This window comes from Portunus trituberculatus, chromosome 46 (assembly GCF_017591435.1).
Source record: "Portunus trituberculatus isolate SZX2019 chromosome 46, ASM1759143v1, whole genome shotgun sequence".
Taxonomy (NCBI): Eukaryota; Metazoa; Arthropoda; class Malacostraca; order Decapoda; family Portunidae; genus Portunus; species Portunus trituberculatus.
In genome coordinates, this window is record NC_059300.1 from 27,447,735 (window position 1) to 27,468,856 (window position 21,122).

Consider the following 21,122-nt stretch of genomic DNA (forward strand, 5'->3'; position numbering starts at 1 on the left):
ATATATCCTTATTCTTATATCATATTTTCCATAATTTGTTGCTATTTATTGTTATGTTTTAATGGCGAGGAAAGATTAGAGACTGCCTGTAAGTTCTAGCGGGAAATTTCTATTCTGTGTCAGGATGAAAAAGCAAACACGGGTATTTTCTCACTCCCTGAAGGCCAGTGCTGTCTTTCTCTGCCTCGCTTCTCTCAAAAGTCGAAGTGCAGAGTAAGGCGACGTGTGGGTGAGGACGCGTGGCAAGATAATGAGCACTTGCCTTGGGATGTGAGCGGACAATTACTTTCATTACCTCTTTACGCCGACTGACCACTCCACCGCGTCACTTGCCTCGCCCCTTGCCTTCCGTTGTGGGTGTGTGCTCATTTGCTTGACTCTCTCTGTCGGTTTGTTTTTATAGATAGCTGCTAATTTATCCACTTACCTACTTATCTATCTTCATGTTTATACTGTATTCATATATGCGTATCTATCCATTTATCTATTTGTCTATCTATCTGTCTATCTATCTGTCTAAGTATCTGTCTATCTATCTATCTATCTATCTATCTATCTATCTATCTATCTATCTATCTATCTATCTATCTATCTATCTATCTTTGTGTCTGTCTATCTCTTTATCAATCTATCTATCTGCCTTGATAAAACTGTCATTCACTTAATCTATCTATATATGATATCGTTTTATGTGAGTTAATTACTTCATCTATCTATCAGTCCATCTATCTGTTTATTTGTCTGTCTATCTGTCAATCTAGTTATCTCTCTCTCTATCTATTCATCCATCTGCGTTTAGCTATTCATACCTTCTTTTCATATATTTTTTTTCCACGCTCATCCTCATCCATCCGTCTGTTTGTCTTTGTCTGTCCCAGTACCTGTCGTTCCTCTGTTTCTGTCCCTCTGTGTCCGTGCCAGATAAGCCGCTCCTCATGCCTCGGCTCCTCGCCACGGCCGGCAAAGGAAGGCTGGTGCCGCTGCTCACTATATCCGCCGAACAAAATTATTCCTTCCAAACGTAATACGAGTGAGTTCCGTGAAAAGAGAGATTGGTAACGATATTTCTGTTTCCGCTGTAAAAACGCAGCGCTCGGAAGAAAAAAAGTAACCGAAATTTAAAAAGGTTTAAAAGGTTCATTAATGCTGAAGCCAGAGAAAAAAAAGAGAAAAAAAAGAGGGAGAGAATAAAAAAACCTGCAATTGATACAGACGCACGAACAGATGTAATTCCGTGATATTTTTTTGAAATTGAGAGAACCATTTCAGCTTCCATTCTTTTTCTTCAATTTTTATCATTTACCTTCCTTCCTTCCTTCCTTCCTTCCTTCCTTCCTACCTACCTTCGTTCCTTCCTTTCTTCCTTCCTTCCTTCTTTCCTTCCTTCCTTCCTTCCTTCCTTCCTTCCTTCCTTCCTTCCTTCCTTCCTTCCTTCCTTCCTTCCTTCCTTCCTTCCTTCCTTCCTTCCTTCCTTCCTTCCTTCCTCTTTACCTGCTTGTCTTTCCTGCCTACCTATTCACTTACCTTTTTTAATTTTACCCATCTCTCTCTTACCTAACTTTTTTTTTCTCTCTCTTTCCTTTCCGGTACAAATAATTTCCTACCTTCCCAAGTTTCTAGTTCAAGATCAAGTATATTTTTTTTTGCTTCTTTTGAAGTTTACATATACCCTTTTGTTTTTATGAACTTGCTTAACTATAGATCTTTACCTGGTTATTTGTACTTACCTTGTCACCTCACCAATTTGCGTGTCTACCTACCTACATCTACTTACCCATTTACTTACTATTTCTTCTGCCTATTTAAGTATATGAATATTAGTGTGGTGGACAGACAGACGAATAAAAACTTAAGTGACCTGCTTTTTTTTTTTTCTTTTAATTAAGTGAAAAAATAATGTGATGTTTTCTCGAGTAAGTTTTGCCAAAAGCTTACACTTTCTTAGATTGCATTTTTGGAAACTCGGATTTGCGGAAGTTAATTAAAGAAGGACATGGAATAAAAAAGATGGGAGGAATGGAGGCGTTTTGAGGAGTTAAGAATATAGAAATGAAGGAACAGAAGGAAGAAAAGACGGATGAAGGAAAGGAAGGAAAGAAAGTGAAAAGGAAGGACAGGGAAAAAATTGAAGTGTTTGAGGCGTTTTGAAGATTTAAGAATAAATATAATGAAAGAACGGTAGGAAGGAAGGATGAAGGAAAGGAAGGACACGAAAAAAAGGAAGGAATGAAGGCTTTTTGAAGAGTTAAGAATAAAGGAAATGAAGGAACGGAAGGAAGGAAGGAAGGAAGGAAGGAAGGATGAAGGAAAGGAAGGAGGGAAGTAGGAAAATAATTAAGGATGTGGGATCTTAATGAGGTAAGGGTGGAGGAAATTGAATGAAGGAGGGAGAGAAAGGGAAGGCGGTTCGTAGGAAGAGAGAATGAGAGTAAATTAAGATAAATATTATTGGAGGAAGAGATTAGAGTAAAAGATAGATGGAGAACGTTAGATAAGGTAGGATAATTTTGGTGTAGAAATTGCTGAAGAAGAAAGACAGAGATGAGAAGAGAAAAGAGAGAGAAAAGACAGATGAAGAGAGAAAAGAGAAAGAAAAGACAGAGATGAGGAGAGAAAAGAGAGGGAAAAAACAGAGATGAGGAGAGAAAAGAGAGAGAAAAGACAGAGATGAGGAGAGAAAAGAGAAAGAAAAGACAGAGATGAGGAGAGAAAAGATGGAGAAAAAACAGATGAGGAGAGAAAAAAAGATAAAGACAGTGATGAGGAGAGAAAGAGAGAAAAAATATAAATGAGGAGAAAAAAAAGAGGAAAACGGAAGGGAAAAAAATAGGTAAGTGAGGAAGGAATGAGAATGCTTTTACTCTCTCCCCCCCCCAACATTCCCTGATGAAGAAGACTTAGGTACTGTTTATTTCCTTCAGACTCTCAACATATTCTCAGCTTCCTCATTCTAATTGCAAGTCACTAAATTGCTCTCCACGTCCTAACTTTTTTTTTTTCTAACTCTTTCATCTTCTTTTGCGTTTACCATTTTAATTTAGCTTAATTTGATGCAGACTTTACTTATTTCTTTCTCCCACTACCTCACCTTCCCCTCCTTCTTCTGTCCCAATGATTATTTCAGCGTGTTTACTTATTTCTGCGTGTTTACTTATTTCTGTGCGTTTGTGTGTTTACTTATTTCGTCCTCCCACTACCTCACTTTCCCTTCCTTGTTCTGTCCCCATGATGTTTGTGTGTTGGAAGGTTTTCAAGACTTTTATCCCCATTCTTTTGGCTAACCCACTCGGCCTTGCTCGGGGACTGGCATCTAAGTGGGCCTGTTTTGTTTAGTAGTTTTTGTTGCCCTTACATAAATAAGTTGTAGGGGAGAGAGAGAGAGAGAGAGAGAGAGAGAGAGAGAGAGAGAGAGAGAGAGAGAGAGAGAGAGAGAGAGAGAGAGACGGGTTATGTTCAGAAGTTTCAATTTAGTTCCACTCAAATGTGTTTTTTTTTATTGTTAGAAAATGTATAAGTGTATATGGGTTTATATGTGTCCGGATGTTTTATTTTTTCTATGGACGTTGATGTTAAGTCTCTCTCTCTCTCTCTCTCTCTCTCTCTCTCTCTCTTTGGTAATCACTCCAGTGACGTCTCTTATTTTTTTTTTACGCATATCATTGTACATTTTACTTTTATTTTTTGTTTTGACAGCTCAACATGAATATTCCAGACGCTCTTCATTTCAGCCTCGCGCGTTTAAGTTGGTCGAGGGTTCATTCAATCATTTTCATCCTTCCCGCAACCTTTTTCACCGCCCTTCGAGTGGTGTCCTTCCTTCTTGCAGTGTTCTCCTCGACCTCTCGCCTTCATTTTACTTCCAGATCGTCGCTCGCGTCTGCCTGTCTGTCTCCCGTCACCTGCTCTCGACTTGCCTCACTCACCTGCTCCCGTGTCTTGTCACCTGCTCACCTGCCTTGCCCTCCAGTCTCACCTCACACCTGTACAACCTTCGACCGCCACCTTCATTATTATTTCCGTCATTATTCTGTTTTCTGCTTTTCCCAGGCTTGTGTTTCCTTGTTTTTTTTTTGTGTGTGTGTCTGTGTGTTCACCTCGGTCGTCTGCTGGTCACCCAGCCAGTCTTCCCCATTACGGAGCGAGCTCAGAGCTCATAGATCGATCTTCGGGTAGGACTGAGACCACAACACACTCCACACACCGGGAAAGCGAGACCACAACCCCTCGAGTTACATCCCGTACCTATTTACTGCTAGGTGAACAGGGGCTACATATTAAGAGGCTTGCCCATTTGCCTCGCCGCGCCGGGATTCGAACCCGGTCCTCTCGATTGTGAGTCGAGCGTGCTAACCACTACACTACGCGGTGTGTGTGTGTGTGTGTGTGTGTGTGTGTGTGTGTGTGTGTGTGTGTGTGTGTGTGTGTGTGTGTCTCTCTCTCTCTCTCTCTCTCTCACATATGTTTGTTGTTCTTCGTTTTCTTCTCGTTTGTGTGTTTTTTGGTACATTTGGTTGTTTGTTATCTTTGGTCTTGCTTCTGTTTCTCCTTGTTGTCTTAAGCTGTCTCTCTTTCTTTTTTTAACTTTTTGTTTTTAAGTTTAAGTTCGTTTATCTTTTTTTTTCCTCTATTGTTTTTTTTTGCATGCTGCTTTGTTTGTTAGGTTTTGCTTCTGTTTCTTCTTGTCTTATGTTGCCTTTCTTCTTTACTTTCCGTTTTAGGCATCAGTTTTTGTCACAGAAAACCACAGAGTTGAGTTTTGTTTTGCTTCTTGTTGTGTGTTACCTCATTCTCTTTCCTCTTCTCAATCATTCTTCCCTTTCCCTCGTCAGCTCTGCAACTCTCTGCCTGTTTCTGTGTTTCCTCCATCCTATGATCTAAACCTCTTCAGTACCATGGCACGTTTCCATAGTCATTCTGGTTAGCATTTTATACAGCTTCAGAAACTTATGTGGGGATTAAAATGGTGAAGACTGTGTCCATTAATCTTGTGACCTCCATTGACCATTCCTAATGTCAATAAAATCGTCTAATCACACCCAAAACTCAAGGTAAAAATGAGTCGCAGTACTGAAGGGGTTAAACTCTTTCACTAGGGAGGTTTGAAAACACTCTCATTTCGATTAGCACTTTTAACTTTATAGGGACCAATAACTCAGTGGGTCTTTCTTTATATATATATATATATATATAGCGGTGCACTTCTTAAAAAATACTTTCTCATATTTAATTAGCAGTCTTTGTTAGAAGGAATCGCAAAAATAGAACTTAAATTTTTACCTTGTTTTCTCATTTCCAACATTCAGTCGTCAGATAATCACGAAATCGGAGGCTGAGTTTGCTGCTTCCTGTTTTGACATCTTTTCTCTCTTTTTAATAAGTGTAATATTTTTTCTACCTTCTTTTAGTTATCAGTCGTTGCCAAGGAGGACGCCCAAACTCGGGGCTTTAGATGACGAGAGAGAGAGAGAGAGAGAGAGAGAGAGAGAGAGAGAGAGAGAGAGAGAGAGAGAGAGAGAGAGAGAGAGAGGAGTGGAGAGGTGATGAATAAGTGAGAAGGAAGCATATTCAAGGCAACAAATAGCTGTTTACACATAATGTAGGTCAAAAGAATGAATTTTCTTCTGGTGCATTTTTCAGTGTGTTTGTGTTTCGTCAAAGCGTTAATTAACCAGGTGAGCACCGGAATTTTTCCCAGCTTGTTTAGGTGATCTTGTAATTATTTTTTATTATCCAGCTGGAGGCGAGAGGGGAGGGGAGGAGGTGAGGGAGGAGGAGAAGGAGGAGGAAGAGGTAAGCAGAAGGAGGGGGATGGAGGAGGAGGAAGAGGTAAGCAGGAGGAGGTGAGAAAGGAAAAGGAAGAGATAAGCATGAGGAGGAGGAGGGGGATGGAGGAGGAGGAAGAGGTAAGCAGAAGGAGGTGAGAAAGGAAGAGGAAGAGGTAAGCAGAAGAAGGAGGGGGATGGAGGAGGAGGAAGGGGTAAGCAGGAGGTGAGAAAGGAAGAGGAAGAGATAAGCAGGAGGAGGAGGAGGAGGAGGAGGGGGATGGAGGAGGGGGAAGGAGTAAGCAGAAGGAGGTGGAAGAAGGAATGAGTGGAGGTGAGAGAGGAGGAGAAAGAGGTAAGCAGGAGGAGGAGGGGGCAGGATGAGGAGGAGGAGGAGGAGGGGAGAAAGCTGGAATTTTAAAGACGCACTCAATGAGGCGATCTAATTACTACTGCGTTGGGAAAAGTTTCATTAGTTTTATAACTTTTCGTTCTTGGAATTTTTATTATTTTTTTTTCGCTTCTCTTCGACTCCTTGCTCCTATTTTTCGTAATTAATTTTCAGATGATTTATTTTTTTTTTATTTTGTTACTGTTTTGATTACCTGTTTGGCTATTGGTTGATTAGAAATGTCGCCCTGCTAATTAAAGGTAACGTTATTGCGCTTTGTTTCACTAGGGTATATTTCTTCCTAATTATTTGATGTCGTTCATGTTTTATAATCAAACATTTATTTTACTCAGTTTGTTAGTCTGATTCTTTGTCTGTCTGTCCGTCTGTTTGTGTGTTTGCCTGTCTGTTTGTCTACCTGCCTGTCTGTCTGTCTGTCTGTCTTTCTGTCTCTGTCTATATATCTCTGTCAGTTAGCCATCCGTTCAGTCATTCTGTCTGTCCATCCGTCTTTCTGTCAATCAGTTTGTGTATTTGTTCTTCCCCCATATTCATTCTCTCTCTCTCTCTCTCTCTCTCTCTCTCTCTCTCTCTCTCTCTCTCTCTCTCTCTCTCTCTCTCTCTCTCTCTCTCTCTCACGTCACGTCCCAAACACGTTCCCTGACAGGTCACATTCCTTCCCTCAGGTGTTATTTTTTTTCCCTCCCTTTTTTTCCCTCTTGTTTTTCCTTCACTCTGTTTTCTTTCCTTTTCTTTGCTCACTTCTTCTGTCACTCACCGCGCGTCGCTAAGTAAGTAATACCGGGAAGCTTGGAGCAGACAAGAAAAAGGTGACAAAATATGATAGGTAAATAGAAACCTGTGGGAGATTCTTGTGTGAATGAGAGGACCTACTTGCTTACTTGTTTATCTACCTACTTACTTATTTACGTAGGTTTGACTTTCTTAATTATGCAAAGGTGAAAAAGGAGGAAGGTAAAGGGGGGGAGATGATGATGGTGGTGGTGGTGGTGGTGGTGGTGGTGGTGGTGGTGTTTCAAGAGGAGGAGGATGAGAGGAGGAGGAGTATTAGTGGTAATGATAATGGTGATGATAATGATAATGATAGCAATACTAATAATAATAATAATAATGATGATAATAATAATAATAATAATGATAATAATAATAATAATAATAATAATAATAGTAATAATAATAATGATAACAATAATAATAATAATGATAATGCCAATAATAGTGATAATAATAAGGAGGAGGAAGACAAAAAAAGAGGAAGAATAAAATGAAAAGGCGAAGAAAAAGAAGAAGAAGAAGAAGAAGAAGAAGAAGAAGAAAAAGGAAAAAAACATCAACAATAGACAACAACAACAACAACACGAACAAAAAAAAAAAAAAGGAGGAAGAAAAAAGAAAAGAAAAAGAGTGAAATAAAATACAATAAAACCTAATATTCTTACATTTTATAAACACATTTGCATTCCGACAGATTGCGAATAAGTCAGAAAGAGATGCACACGTAGATAATGATGGTAAAAAACAAAACAAAACATAAGAATAAGAGAGAAACGAATAAAAGAGAAAGATACATAGAGAAAGATGGAAAAATAGGAACTGATGCGATGATAACAAAGAAGCAACACGCGACAAAGATGATGAAAAGTGACACGAAGAAGCAAAAAAATGGGATAGATATAAATATGAAAATGGATCAAAGAATTACAAAAGAAAGAATAGAAAAGGGAGAAGGAGATAAATGAGGAGAAGAAAGGAAGGAGTAAAATAATACGAAATTGGAGAAGAGAAAGACGGTTTATATGATCAGAGAGAGAGAGAGAGAGAGAGAGAGAGAGAGAGAGAGAGAGAGAGAGAGAGAGAGAGAGATAAGAAATGATGAAGAAAAGAAAATGTGCTTTGTAGGAAGGAAAGAAAACAAAAAGAGTTGAGGAGGAGGAAAAGGAAGGGAAAAGCAAATGAAGAATAGAAAAAGGAAGAGGAAAAAAAAAAGCTGATTTAGGACTCGGAACAAAAGATAATAATGACACAGGAAAACAAGGAAGAACTATACGATGAGATGTTATGAAGGAAACAATATGCGAGAAGGAAGACAAAAGGAAAAGAGAAAAGAAAAGACAATATTAGACCAGGAAGAAGAAGAGGAAGAAGAGGATCAAGGAGAAAAAGAAAAAAAAGAAGAAGACGAAGAGGACCAGAGACAAGAAGAAGAAGAAGAAGAAGAAGAAGAAGAAGACGAAGAGGATGAAGGACAAGAAGAAGAAGAAGAAGAAGAAGAAGAAAGAAGAAAATGATGATAATGACGACGACGAAAAACCAGAAGAGAAGACCTGCTACTACTACTACTACTACTACTACTACTACTACTACTACTACTACTACTACTACTACCACCACCACCACCACCACCACCCCCAACAACAACAGTAATAATAACGATAACAATAAAGGCACTACCAACTGACGAAAAAGGCTGACGAAGCGAGGCGAGGCGAGGCGAGGCGAGAGAAGACACTGACAGCCTTTAGCAGTGTTGTGTCATCACGTGCGTGGCGGGACAGATGCATCAAGACAAGACGCCGGGCAGGAATGGGAAGACTTTGACGCTGATTACCAAAGACAGACTGCGTTACGTGAAGTGGGAGACGGACGAGGGGACCACAAGGGAACACAAAGGAAGGACAAATTAACTTAAACATATTACCAAGTGGGGTCTTTGCGATGCTGTTGCTGGAGATACGAGATACTGTAAGTTGTATTTGGATTATATTGATGAGAGACACAGATGAAGGAGGAGTGAGGAGGACTGTGTGGAGAGAAGAGAAGATGAAAGGAAGGAACCTGAGAGAGGAGAAGGAGGACTGAAAAGGAGGTAAAAAGTTAAAGAAAAGGAGAAAGAGTGAAAACAGGAATAAGAATGAAGAGAAGAAAATGGGAATAGGAAAATATGAAGGGTAAAGAGCGAAGAGAAGAAATTGAAGAGGAGATAAAAAGCTCAAGGGAGAGGAGGAAGAGTGAAGATGAGGAATATTGAATAGGTGGAGATTAGGGAAGAAAAAGAAAAAGAAGAGGAGCAGGAGGAGGAAGAGGAGGAAGAGGAGGAGGAGGAGGAGGAGGAGGAGGAGGAGGAAGAGGAGGAGGAGGAAAAAGAAGAAGAGAAAGAGGAAGAATAGAAGGAAGAGAAGGAAAAAGAAGTGGAAAGGGTAAAAGAGGAAATGGAAGAGAAAAACAAGTGAGAAGAAAAATAGAAAAAGGAAACTCAGTCATGAAAAAAAAAAAAACGAAGGACAAGAGACAACACATCGAAAGAAAACGGAATAAGTAACGAAACATTCAGAAATATAAGATAGAACGTAAGAATAATAAAAAAAAAGAAAAACCCGATGATTTTATTATTTTCCCTTTTTTTCCACCCTTCTCTTTTTTCCCCTCCTTAAAGTGTAAGAATAAAAAAAAAGAAAAAAACCCAATAATTTCTGTATTTTCTTTTTTTCCCCCCTTCAGAATAAAAGAAAAAGATTTCTGCATTTTCCCTCTTTTTTCATCCTTCTCTTTTTTCCCCTTCCTTTTCTCCTTCCCCTCTTTTTTCCTTAAAGTGTAACGATAAAATTCTCATCTCGTCTCGTCTTTTCCCAGTAAGATAGATGTATTTGCTTCTCTTCGTCGCAGCTTCGTCTTTGTTCGTTTCCTTAGTTTGCTTTCCTCTGCCTCATCTCTTTTTTTGCAAGCTTTTCGTTATTTGCCTTTTCATTTATTCATAGTTCTTTATCTTATTCCTGTGTGTTAAACTTCTTGCATACATACCTCTTGAGTCACTGCTTTCCCTCCTTCCTCCTCCTCCTCCTCCTCCTCCTCCTCCTCCTCCTCCTCCATGCCGATGAGTGCAAAGAAGAAAAAAAAAGATGGAAAATGCAGAAGCTAAGAAGGAAAACTTAACAAAATCTCACCCAGAGAAAACTTTTGTCTCTCTCACTTTTGTCTTGCGGAGTAAAACTGTTGGTGGTGGTCTGACCTGAGAGACAGAGAGAGAGAGAGAGAGAGAGAGAGAGAGAGAGAGAGAGAGAGAGAGAGAGAGAGAGAGGAGAGCGAGCAGAGGAGAGTTGTGGTATTTTAGAAGGGTTGTCTATATTTTTAATCTGATACCACTTTTAATAACACACACACACACACACACACACACACACACACACACACACACACACACACACACACACACACACACACACACACACACACAGATAATAGAAGATCATCAGTGACGGAGACAGACAGATGGAAAAGAAAAGAGACAGATGAATAAAGTTAACAGATAAACAGAAAAAAGTTAGACAGGTCGAAAAGAAAAGATAATTATGATTCCTTTATGAACAAAATGAATAAAGGTAAGAGAAAAGACGAGCAGATGATTGACAGGCGAATAAAAAAGAGAATAGATGGTCGACTTATAGGTAGACAGACATACAGGCAGACAGATGTAGACAGAGAGAGAGAGAGAGAGAGAGAGAGAGAGAGAGAGAGAGAGAGAGAGAGAGAGAGAGAGAGGATACGAAGAATCAGCGAATAAGTCGAGAGGGAAAAAGTTCAAACTGAGCCAATAAGGAAGAAGTGGAGTTGGTGTGAGAGGTAAATCAGGTTTGGCGGAGGAGGAGGAGGAGGAGGAGGAGGAGGAGGAGGAGGAGGAGGAGGAGGAGGAGGAAGAAGTGGAGGAGGTGGAGTAGGAGGAGGAAAAGGCAACGCAACTCGCTCGCCAGACAGAGTTGGGATAATTTCTGAAGTTTGAGTCAAAAGTCTAATGAACTTTTCGCTGGTTTGGTTAGATTCTACTCTCTCTCTCTCTCTCTCTCTCTCTCTCTCTATCGTCAGTAAAGTATATAAAAATAGACCCCCTAAAAAATGTTTAAATAATGGAGTGTCCCTTGAAATGTTTGTGGTTCCCCGTTCAGTGTGTATAGAAAACGGGATGTCTGTAAGCTATGGGTTGGAGGAGCGGAGGGACGGGATTGGTTGGCGTACTGGGCTGTGATAGGGAAGGGGAGGAGGGAGTGTGGGGAATGGAATGGGAGGGGGTGTAATATCGAGAGTGATGACCGCGATGTCGCTTATCAAAAGACTCCTCTGTGTCATTTTAACTGCATGCTTTTTTTTTCTTTTTTTTGCGTGTATGTGTGTTTGTGTGACGTTTCGTTTTTATGTGCAGTTCATCTTTCTCTTTTGTTTCGTGAGGTACATGTGTGTGTGTGTGTGTGTGTGTGTGTGTGTGTGTGTGTGTGTGTGTGTGTGTGTCATCTCTCATGATTGACATTTCACATTACTTGCTTTCACATGCCATCCATTTCACAACGCACTGTTATATATTTTCCTACATTTTTATTCATACATTTTTAGTGTCTTTTTTTTTCTGGTCGTCGTATTGAAGGCAAAGTTTACATTGAAGCAAAGGAAAATCTCCTCCTAATAAAGTGAGGTGAAGCCAGCCTGACCTTACCTGATCTCTCTTCATGTCGCCTTCTCCCTCTTTCCTTGTATTAATTTTTTTCTCTCGTGTGTTTGAAATAAGTCTTGGTGGAAAGGAAAATGTTTACCAAGATTTGCCACTGGCTGACTGACTGACTGACTGATGGAATAACTGACAGCTGACTTGACGACTTGATTTACTGACTGGCTGACTGGTTGTGTCTGGTTTTGTGGGTGGTGTGCTGGCTAGATGGCTGACTGGCTAGATGCTGACTGGCTGAATGGTGGGTTAGGTGTCTGGTTGGCTGCTTGACTGGATGGTTGACTAGATAGGTGGCTAGCTGACTGCCTGAATGGTTTAATGGCTACCTTGCTACAAAGGTGGCTGGCTCCATGGCTGGTTGGTTGTCTGGCTAGCTGGTTAAGTGGCTGACTGGCTGACTGACTGGCTGGAATATTTGCCGACTCGCTCTCTTTGGTTTACGAGTGCTGATAGAAAATTCAAATATGCCAACATAATAAATGTATAAATGTCAGCATGTGTAGTATTTTTGCCCACGGCGAGGCCACCAGTTGTATGTGTAAGGTCCGTATTCAGAAACACTGTTTTCTCACCACGACTATTTTCTAAGGCCACAGAAATGATTAGTCGGATTTTCAAGAATGTTTCTCCACTTGATAATGTACAAATCTTGTCTTCCTGCCTCTACAACCATAAAAACACCTTAAGAACTAGTTTTGTTTGAAGAGTTTTACTTTCTATAAACATCTGAGTGTATTTGGCTTAAAGATATTATTCCCTGGGTTTTCTTTGATAGCCTCAGGTGGTGACACTGAGAGCTGAAGGTGAGTGTAAGAATTTTGCCTGGTGTTGTATGTGGCAGTGAGAGGAGAGTGATGGTGGCGGAATGGGACTGGCTGGCTCTGGAGGGTTTATCAAGAAGGAAGGTGTGTGATGTGTAACGATGTGTTGCGTAAGAATGTGCTGTGCTTCGGGGTGCTCTGATTACTCTCATGGGAATTTATGTGATGCCATCTATGCTTTGTGCTGCGTGGCGGGTATGTTGGAGCTCGCACTGCTTATTATTGTTGCTATTATTTTCATCACAGGAATAATTAGATTCTGCTTGTCTACGTAGAAAATGTGTTTGTAGTTTTTTTTTCCGTTTTATTTGCCTAAAAAGTTTGAATCTCCAATAATGATCTATACAAAATATGTTTACACTGCAGGTTTGAGCGCTTTCTCTCCGATTAATTCAGTTGTAAATATTCGGTTAAAAGAATCTGTGGTTAGTGTTAACTCTCGCTTGTTATCCTTCAGTAAGTGGTCCGCGTGTTTGCATGTTTGGTTTCTCTTCAAGTCAGGAACACCTCGGGATTTTCAGAAAGGCATTACAGCAAGGCGGCGCGGCTGAAGGCAGCTGGTGGTGGTCGTAACGCCGCGTGTACACTCACAGGTGGCTGGCAGTGCTCCTCAGCCACTCCACGCTCCCTTGCAGCCCACACAGCGCCAATTGTGACCGCTGCCGCCCTCTGTGGTGCAACGCTGCCACTCCCGACCACTCTGAATGCTTTACCTCACTTCAAAGGCTAAATTGACTCACTTCCTGCTTTTTTATTTTTTTGTAACAATTAAATATATCTTTTATGTTTGTATCATGAGAGAGACTCCTTAACATGTAAATAAGAAGCGTATTCCCCTCCTAACACCATAGGTAGATACAAACTTTACTTATTTTTTTATGTAAGACCATATATAGATACACACATTTCTTTTTTTTTTTTTTTTTTTACGCAAGAGGGAAAGTAAGGGCAAAAAAAGTTTAAAAGTCACACTTAAAAATACTAGTTCCCGTTTAAAGAATGATGAAGAATTAGCCAAAATTCAGGGACAAATTAGAGGGGGAAAGCTGGCCAAGGCAACACCTTCACTACCTCCGTCGCCATGACAACACCACGTGACATTTGATACATGATGATAACACCGTTTTAATGCTGCGTTCCTTTACTATAGTGTGTTGTGCAATACAGTGTTGTATTCCTTTGCCTCTCTTTGACCGCTTTCTTCCTCCCTCGTACACTCTTCACTTCAGCTTTCTCTCTCTCTCTCTCTCTCTCTCTCTCTCTCTCTCTCTCTCTCTCTCTCTCTCTCTCTCTCTCTCTCATCCATCATTGCCCACTTCTTTCCTTCCTTTATTCCTTTGCTTCGTCCTCCTCCTCTTCTTCTTCTCTTCCTCCCTCCTCCTCCTCCTCCTCCTTCTCCTCCTTCTCCATCGTTACTCCTGCCCTGTGTTCCCTGTACCATAAAATACAGTACAGGTAGGAATTTTACGGCAGGTGAGGACACAGGTTAATTAGTCACCTTTTGAACACAGGTATGAGGAGAGAGGTGGATTTTGTTCGTTGATTTTTTGTATGAGTGTCTTATATCTTTAATTGGACAAGGCTGTGTTTTTTTCTTGATTTTTTCTGGTATTGAGAGAGAGAGAGAGAGAGAGAGAGAGAGAGAGAGAGAGAGAGAGAGAGAGAGAGAGAGAGAGAGAGAGCAGGGGTAACGTGTATCACCATTATTACACAATGAAACCTCCTACAGTCTCCGGTTATCTGAAGCTTGACTGATGGAGGTGGTGGTGGTGGTGGTGGTGAGGTGAAGAAGTACGTGTTAAGTGATGTTGGTGGTATTGATTATAGTGGTGACGGTGGTGGTGGTGGTGATGGTGGTGGTGGTGGTGGTGAGTTGAGGAAGTACGTGGTTAATGATGCTGGTGGTATTAATGATGGTGGTGATATTACTGGAAGATGGTGAAAATACCTATATAATTAATGGTGTGTTGTGCACTAGTGATTTCATTGACATTCTAATCACACTAACTACTCCAAGTGCCATCATCTCTTGCAATTGCTTATTATCTTCATTTACAGTAACTTGGAATAGGTTTAAGCTTTCTGAGTATCACCTTCCTCTTGACGTCAATGGCAGTATATCGTTCATAGGGCATCACAAAGGTAATTTTTTTTATGTAATAGAAGAGGACTGGTCAAGGGCAACAAAAATATAAAGAAAAAAACCCACTCAGTTGCCAGTTTCATCACAGAGCCGATAGAGTTAGCCAAAGGATAGGGACAAATGTCTTGAAACTATCATTATCTCACTGTAGCGTCACTGTCAACTTATTCCATCACCGCTACCCCATAAACATCTTACCTTCATTGGGTTGCTTTTCTTTAACCAATTCAGTACCATGATGCGTTTTCATATTCATTCTGCTTACTATCTGGTGATTTTCTGTAGCTTCAGAAAGTCATGTGGAGGGATTGAGATAGTGAAGCCTGTGGCCATTAATCTCCTGACCTCCATAGACTTTTACTAATATGAATAAATTGGTTTAGTCTTACACAAATCTCAAGGTAAAAATGTGTCCCAGCATTGAAAGGCTTAATGGCTGTAATACCTTAGGAGCATCAAACGCTTCACATTCAGAGTGATTGACACGTGCGAGTGTAGTCTGTGAGGGCTGTAACACGTCAAGAACATCTCATCACATAAATTCTAGAACTTCCTGCCTGCTTCTGTATTTTCATCTCCCTACGACTTGATTTCTTTTAACAGGGAGGTTTTAAGACATTTGTCCAAAACTTTCGGCTAATTCTTTTTGGAGCTTTAACGGAGCTGGCATTATAGTGGAACATTTTTTTTTAACCTTTTGATGCCCTTGGCCGGACTCCCCTCTTGAATAAAAAAACATATCAGTGGAATCTCCTTAACTTTACCAATCCATTTTGTCAGTATAGTTTGCTCAGCCTCTTCACATCAACGTTCTCTCCTTTTCCGTGGTTTATACGCTCATATTCAGAATCGCATCCCTCTCTCACCGCGACCATTTTCAAAGATCACAGAGACGATTAGCCGAGTTCTAAAGAGTATTTGTCCTGTTGATAATGCAGAAAACTTGTTAACATGTCACTAGAATCACAGAGACATCCTTAAAACCAGTGGCACTTCAACAAGAGCCCTTTGAAGTGAAGATACAGCTGGGAAGTGTTTCAGAATATGGACCATAGTTAAGCAATTAGTCTAACTCTATCATCTCTTAATAGTCTTCAATGGCATTATCCCTAGAGACACCATTATTACAGTAGCGATAATAGTAGCAGTAGTAGTAGTAGTAGTAGTAGTAGTAGTGATGGTGGTAATGGTGGTGGAGGTGGTGGCTGTGGAAGCGTCACGAGCAGCAGTTATCTATTATTTAGTAATATGATATTGTTATTATTCTGTGAGGGCACTGGAGGGCAGATGTAGATGCTCCTTTCCATAAGCTGATTGGATACAGGGCAGCAGCACAGCCGGGGGAAGTAATCTGGCTCGCCGCTACTTGATCGCCGTCCACTTCTGATGATGAGATGATTTGTTGTGTTTCCTTTCTCCCAATGCCTTTTTTTTTTTTTTTGCGTCTTCGAAGTGTGGTAAGTGTATGAGAGAGAGAGAGAGAGAGAGAGAGAGAGAGAGAGAGAGAGAGAGAGAGAGAGAGAGAGAGAGAGAGATTTCTAGGCAGTACGATATTTGGTAGCTGTAGGACAAGAAAGGAATGCTAAGGGGATTAGAGGTTAAGAAAAAATGTGCCAAATAACAGAGAAGGGGTTGATAACTTCCTACACTGCCCTCAATGCTAACAAGAGACAAGACCAGAAAAAAAAAAGCTCAAGGTGGCTACAGGTTAAGGAAAAGTGTGGCAAATAACATTAAAAAGGATAATGATGATAATTTGGTAGTGACTTCAATGTTAACAAGAAAAAGGAAAAACATAATAAAGAGTTGAAAAAAGGTGTCAGTTTGATACATACATACAGACTGCTATGCCTCTTCAGTGACCTCCATAATCTTGCACGATGGAAACTTTCTCACAAATTAGATAGAAAAAAAAGTACAAACTCATTATCCAAACATTTGCATAACTTGAAATGCACATTTATAATAACATTAACGTCCAGGATGCTAATTATGCACGAGTGAGCGAGACTGACGAGGAAGGAAAATTTTGAATGATTGACTGAGTGTGGCAAAATGAGGTACTGAGGAAGTGATCGAGGGAGAGAGGGAGAGGGAAATTAGATGAAGTAGAAGTGGAATGAGTGTGTGAATATGTAGATGATGGAGAGAGAGAGAGAGAGAGAGAGAGAGAGAGAGAGAGAGAGAGAGAGAGAGAGAGAGAGAGAGAGAGAGAGAACAACCAACAAAAGACAATAAGAAAAAACGAAGCAAAAACGGCCTGAGTAAGATAACAAGAAAGCGAGTGAGAACATCAATAAATAGAAATATACGTATAAACAAACCAATGAAAAAAGAAATGAAAAAAAGTACTTGACATAAATGAATGAAAAAATAAATGAGAAAATAAGGAAACATGAAGTGGGGACAAAAATAGAGGCAGAAACGAAGATTATGCATTTCACACACCGTCTCCCCTTCTTCTTCTTCTTCCTCCTCCTCCTCCTCCTCCTCCTCCTCCTCCTCCTCCTCCTCCTCCTCCTCCTCCTCCTCCTCCTCCTTCTCCTACTCCTCCTTACCGCCCCAGTGTACTCAAGCCCCGGTACAGTCAGCGATGGAGGTGACTCGGCAGTTATGCTCAGCGGGTAATTAATGCAACCTTCCCCGGGGCTGTAAAAGTGAATAACATCATAAATAGATCCACCGTCAAATTAGACCAGTAAATATCGTGTGCTGAGACGCCGGGAATTGCATGGTAGTTGATTTTGTGTGTCTTTTCTTCCTTCTTCACTCTTGTTGTTGTTGTTGTTGTTGTTGTTGTTGTTGTTGTTGTTGTTGTTGATCTTCTTCTTTTTCTTCTTCTTCTTCATTCTTTTTACATTCTTTTTCATTTTTCATTCTTCTTCTTTTTCTTCTTCTTCTTCTTCTTCTTCTTCTTCTTTGGTTTTCTTTTTTGTCTGTTATCGTTGCTGTTGTTGTTGTTGTTGTTGTTGTTGTTGTTTTTATCTCATATTTTTTCCTCCTCTTTTCTCCCCTTTTTTCCTCTCCCTACCTCTTGTTTTCCTCCTCCTCCTCCTCCTCCTCCTCCTCCTCCTCCTCCTGGTAAAATTAAAATGCACTTCTTGGCATTATTGATTTAGTTTGAGTTTGCATGCTTTAAAAATACGTGGAAAAATGTACGAGTAGTCGGTGGTGAAAGTATACACACACACACACACACACACACACACACACACACACACACACACACACACACACACACACACACACACACACACACACACACACACACACACACAAACACACACACACAGTCATTAACGTTCACGAAATAAAAGAAATAGAAAAGTGATATATTGCATTTCTCGCTGCGAAAATTAATATATTTGTAATCACATTTACATTTGTTTTTACTAAATGACCGAATTGAATTGAAGAGAAGAGAAGTAGGCGATTTGGTGCTTGGCTAAAAAAAAAAAAAAGAGAGAAAAAATAGTCGATGCGTTTTAGATTACGTTTCAATTTTTGGGTTTATTTTCGTTTTTTTTTTCCTTCACGTTTAATAATCAACATCAGTGATTTTTTCTTTTTTCATTTTTCATAGTTTTTTTGTGATTATTTTCTCGCTCCGTCGTTCAAACGTTCATTGCTTTCTTTTGCTCCAACGCTGAAGAGAATTTTACACGTTTTCTCTTTAATCGACTATCTATCTGTCTATCTATCTATGTATCTGTCTATCTATCTATATGCCTGTCTATCACAATTTGTCTCTTTTTTATCTGTTAGTCTATCTACATACTCGACTTTTTATCTATCTATAAGTATCGAACGTCACACACGCACGCACACACACACACACACACACACACACACACACACACACACACACACGCCTGGTAACTCAGTGGTTAGAGCGCTGGCTTCACAAGCCAGACCGGGGTTCGATTCCCCGGCCGGGTGGAGATATTTGGGTGTGTCTTCTTTCACGTGTAGCCCCTGTTCACCTAGCAGTGAGTAGGTTCGGGATGTAAATCGAGGAGTTGTGACCTTGTTGTCCCGGTGACTGTTGTGTGCCTGGTCTCAGGCTTATCCGAAGATCAGAAATAATGAGCTCTGAGTTCGCTCCGTAGGGTAACGTCTGGCTGTCTCGTCAGAGACTGCAGCAGATCAAACAGTGAAACACACACACACACTCTCTCTCTGTCTCTCTCTCTCTCTCTCTCTCTCTCTCTCTCTCTCTCTCTCTCTCTCTCTCTCTCTCTCTCTCTCTCAAACCTTTTACATTCCATCGTCCCTCACCTCTCACCCTCTCTCTTTCCCTCTCCTCCTCCCCGAAAGCCACCACTTGTGTTTCCACCCAGGATAAGCTTAGGAAGGGAGACGAATCAAGCAGTGGCGTCATGCATCGTTCAGGCAGAGAGCGTCACGTTCAGGCCTCGCGCACAAGTAGTTGGGTCGTTCATCTTTCAGTTCATTAGCGCTCCCCCAGACTTAGGACACGGCCAAACTTGCTGCCTGACTCCCAACGCTTGACGCTTTCCCCCGACCACCGCCATCAACACCACCACCACGCTGCCACTTCTCCTGTCTTGCTTGCTTGCTTACTTGGTTGCCTGCTTGCCTGCTTGTTTGTTTGTTGGTTGGTTGGTGACGGTCAGTGTGGTGGAGGGAGAGTGATTGGGAAGAGAGGCAGTGGGAAAAGGAGATTGTTTTGTTCATTAACGAAAGGGTTTGTGATAGAAAAAAAGGAGTAGGTTTATGTATGTATGTGTGGATAGATTGGCAGAGATCTGGGAAGGACACAGGAAGATTGGCGGATAGATAGATGGGTTTATGAATAGATAGGTAGATAGACAGGTATATATAGATATAGATAGATAGATAGATAGAGAGAGAGAGAGAGAGAGAGAGAGAGAGAGAGAGAGAGAGAGAGAGAGAGAGAGAGAGAGAGAGTGATTTTTACGTAGGATATTGTGTTTTGTGTTTCGATGATTTGATGTGACTGTGTGTGTGTGTGTGTGTGTGTGTGTGTGTGTGTGTGTGTGTGTGTGCACGCGTTTCAGGGATCCTCGGCATAAATAACTTAGCGAGATTTTCCAGAAAAAAAAAAAAAAAAAGAAAAAGCATTCGTACTAATTAATCGTCCATTTTAGAGCCTCGTCAGTATCGCCACTGGTATTCTGATTTTTTTACACATTTTTTTCCTTTTTCTTTTTTTTACTTCCTGACATATTTGTGTGAGCCGTTAACGAGACCTTACCGAGTGTGGTGGTGGCTCTGTGATGGAAGGAAGGAAGGAAGGAAGGAAGAAAGGAAGGGCAACACATTCCTCACTGCAGCATTCCTCCACCACGCAGCCCATTCCTCCTCGCCACATTCCTATCGCCTCTTACCGCGAATTTCTTCCTCTCATTAATTTCTCTTAGTTCCTGAATCGCATATTTTCCTCCAGATTGCAATTTCTCCCTATTATTTTACCCACCGTCATTTCTCTGCAAGTCTGTCCTCCTTCCTCCTCTCGCCCTTCCCTCCGCCCCGCCTCATTCGCCCCTCGCCGTAATTTAGGCGTAATGGCGTATTATTCCTGATCACAAACTCCCTATAGTCTTAAATTTTTCCTATGGGCAGATTATAATTTTTCAGATTAACCGTAAATTACCCTACCGATCTCAAAACTCCCCCCAAAAGTGCCATTATTTTTACCCTGCCTGGAAACTAACCGACTCTACTCTTCTACTTTTACCTTCTCCTATTCGTCTTCTCCTCCTCCGCCGCTCACCTGCTCTGCCCTGCCCTGCCCTGCCTCTTCTCAGCCCTTCCTCCATCCCCCTTCCCTTTCACTTCAACCTTTCCTTTTAGATTCACCTCAGCCACAAATTCTTTAGTCACAGCAACTCTCACAAGCTGCAAATTCCCGACAACAAGAGCAGCATGGCCTGGTGGTAGCGCGCTCTACTTCTCTCTCACTCTCTCTCCCTCCCCCGACTCTTTCTCCCCAACTTCCCCCCAGACACAAATTCTCTGCGTCGCAAACTTCTCCCAGTCCGCAAATTCCGTCAGACACAAGTTGTCCCTCGCCGCAAGTTACTCTCTCGCTGCTCTGAGGAGTCCGATAGCGATTTCTGGCCCTCCGTGGCGTCCCAAGGGAGCTCTGTTCGCCTTGCCTCGCCCTCCATCTCTCCTCCCTTCCTCCCTTTCTCCGCTACTTCCCTCCGGCTCTTCTTTCCCTCCGGCCCACGTGGAGAAGAGAAGAGCCTTTGTGCAGCTTGACTCATGGCCGTGTCGTGGGAAGTGAACCTGCTCCCTGAAGGTTTAGTGGTTGTAAACTTAGTACTTTTTATGTGCCTTTTAGTCTCTCGCTTGCTTGCACGCACCCACACACGCACACGCACGGACTTGTGGACCTACTTATTACTCTAACTGCATAGGCGTGCACTGTATCTCATTTATTTATCGAAGATGTTTTATCTTTTTTTTGTATTCCTTCACACACACACACACACACACACACACA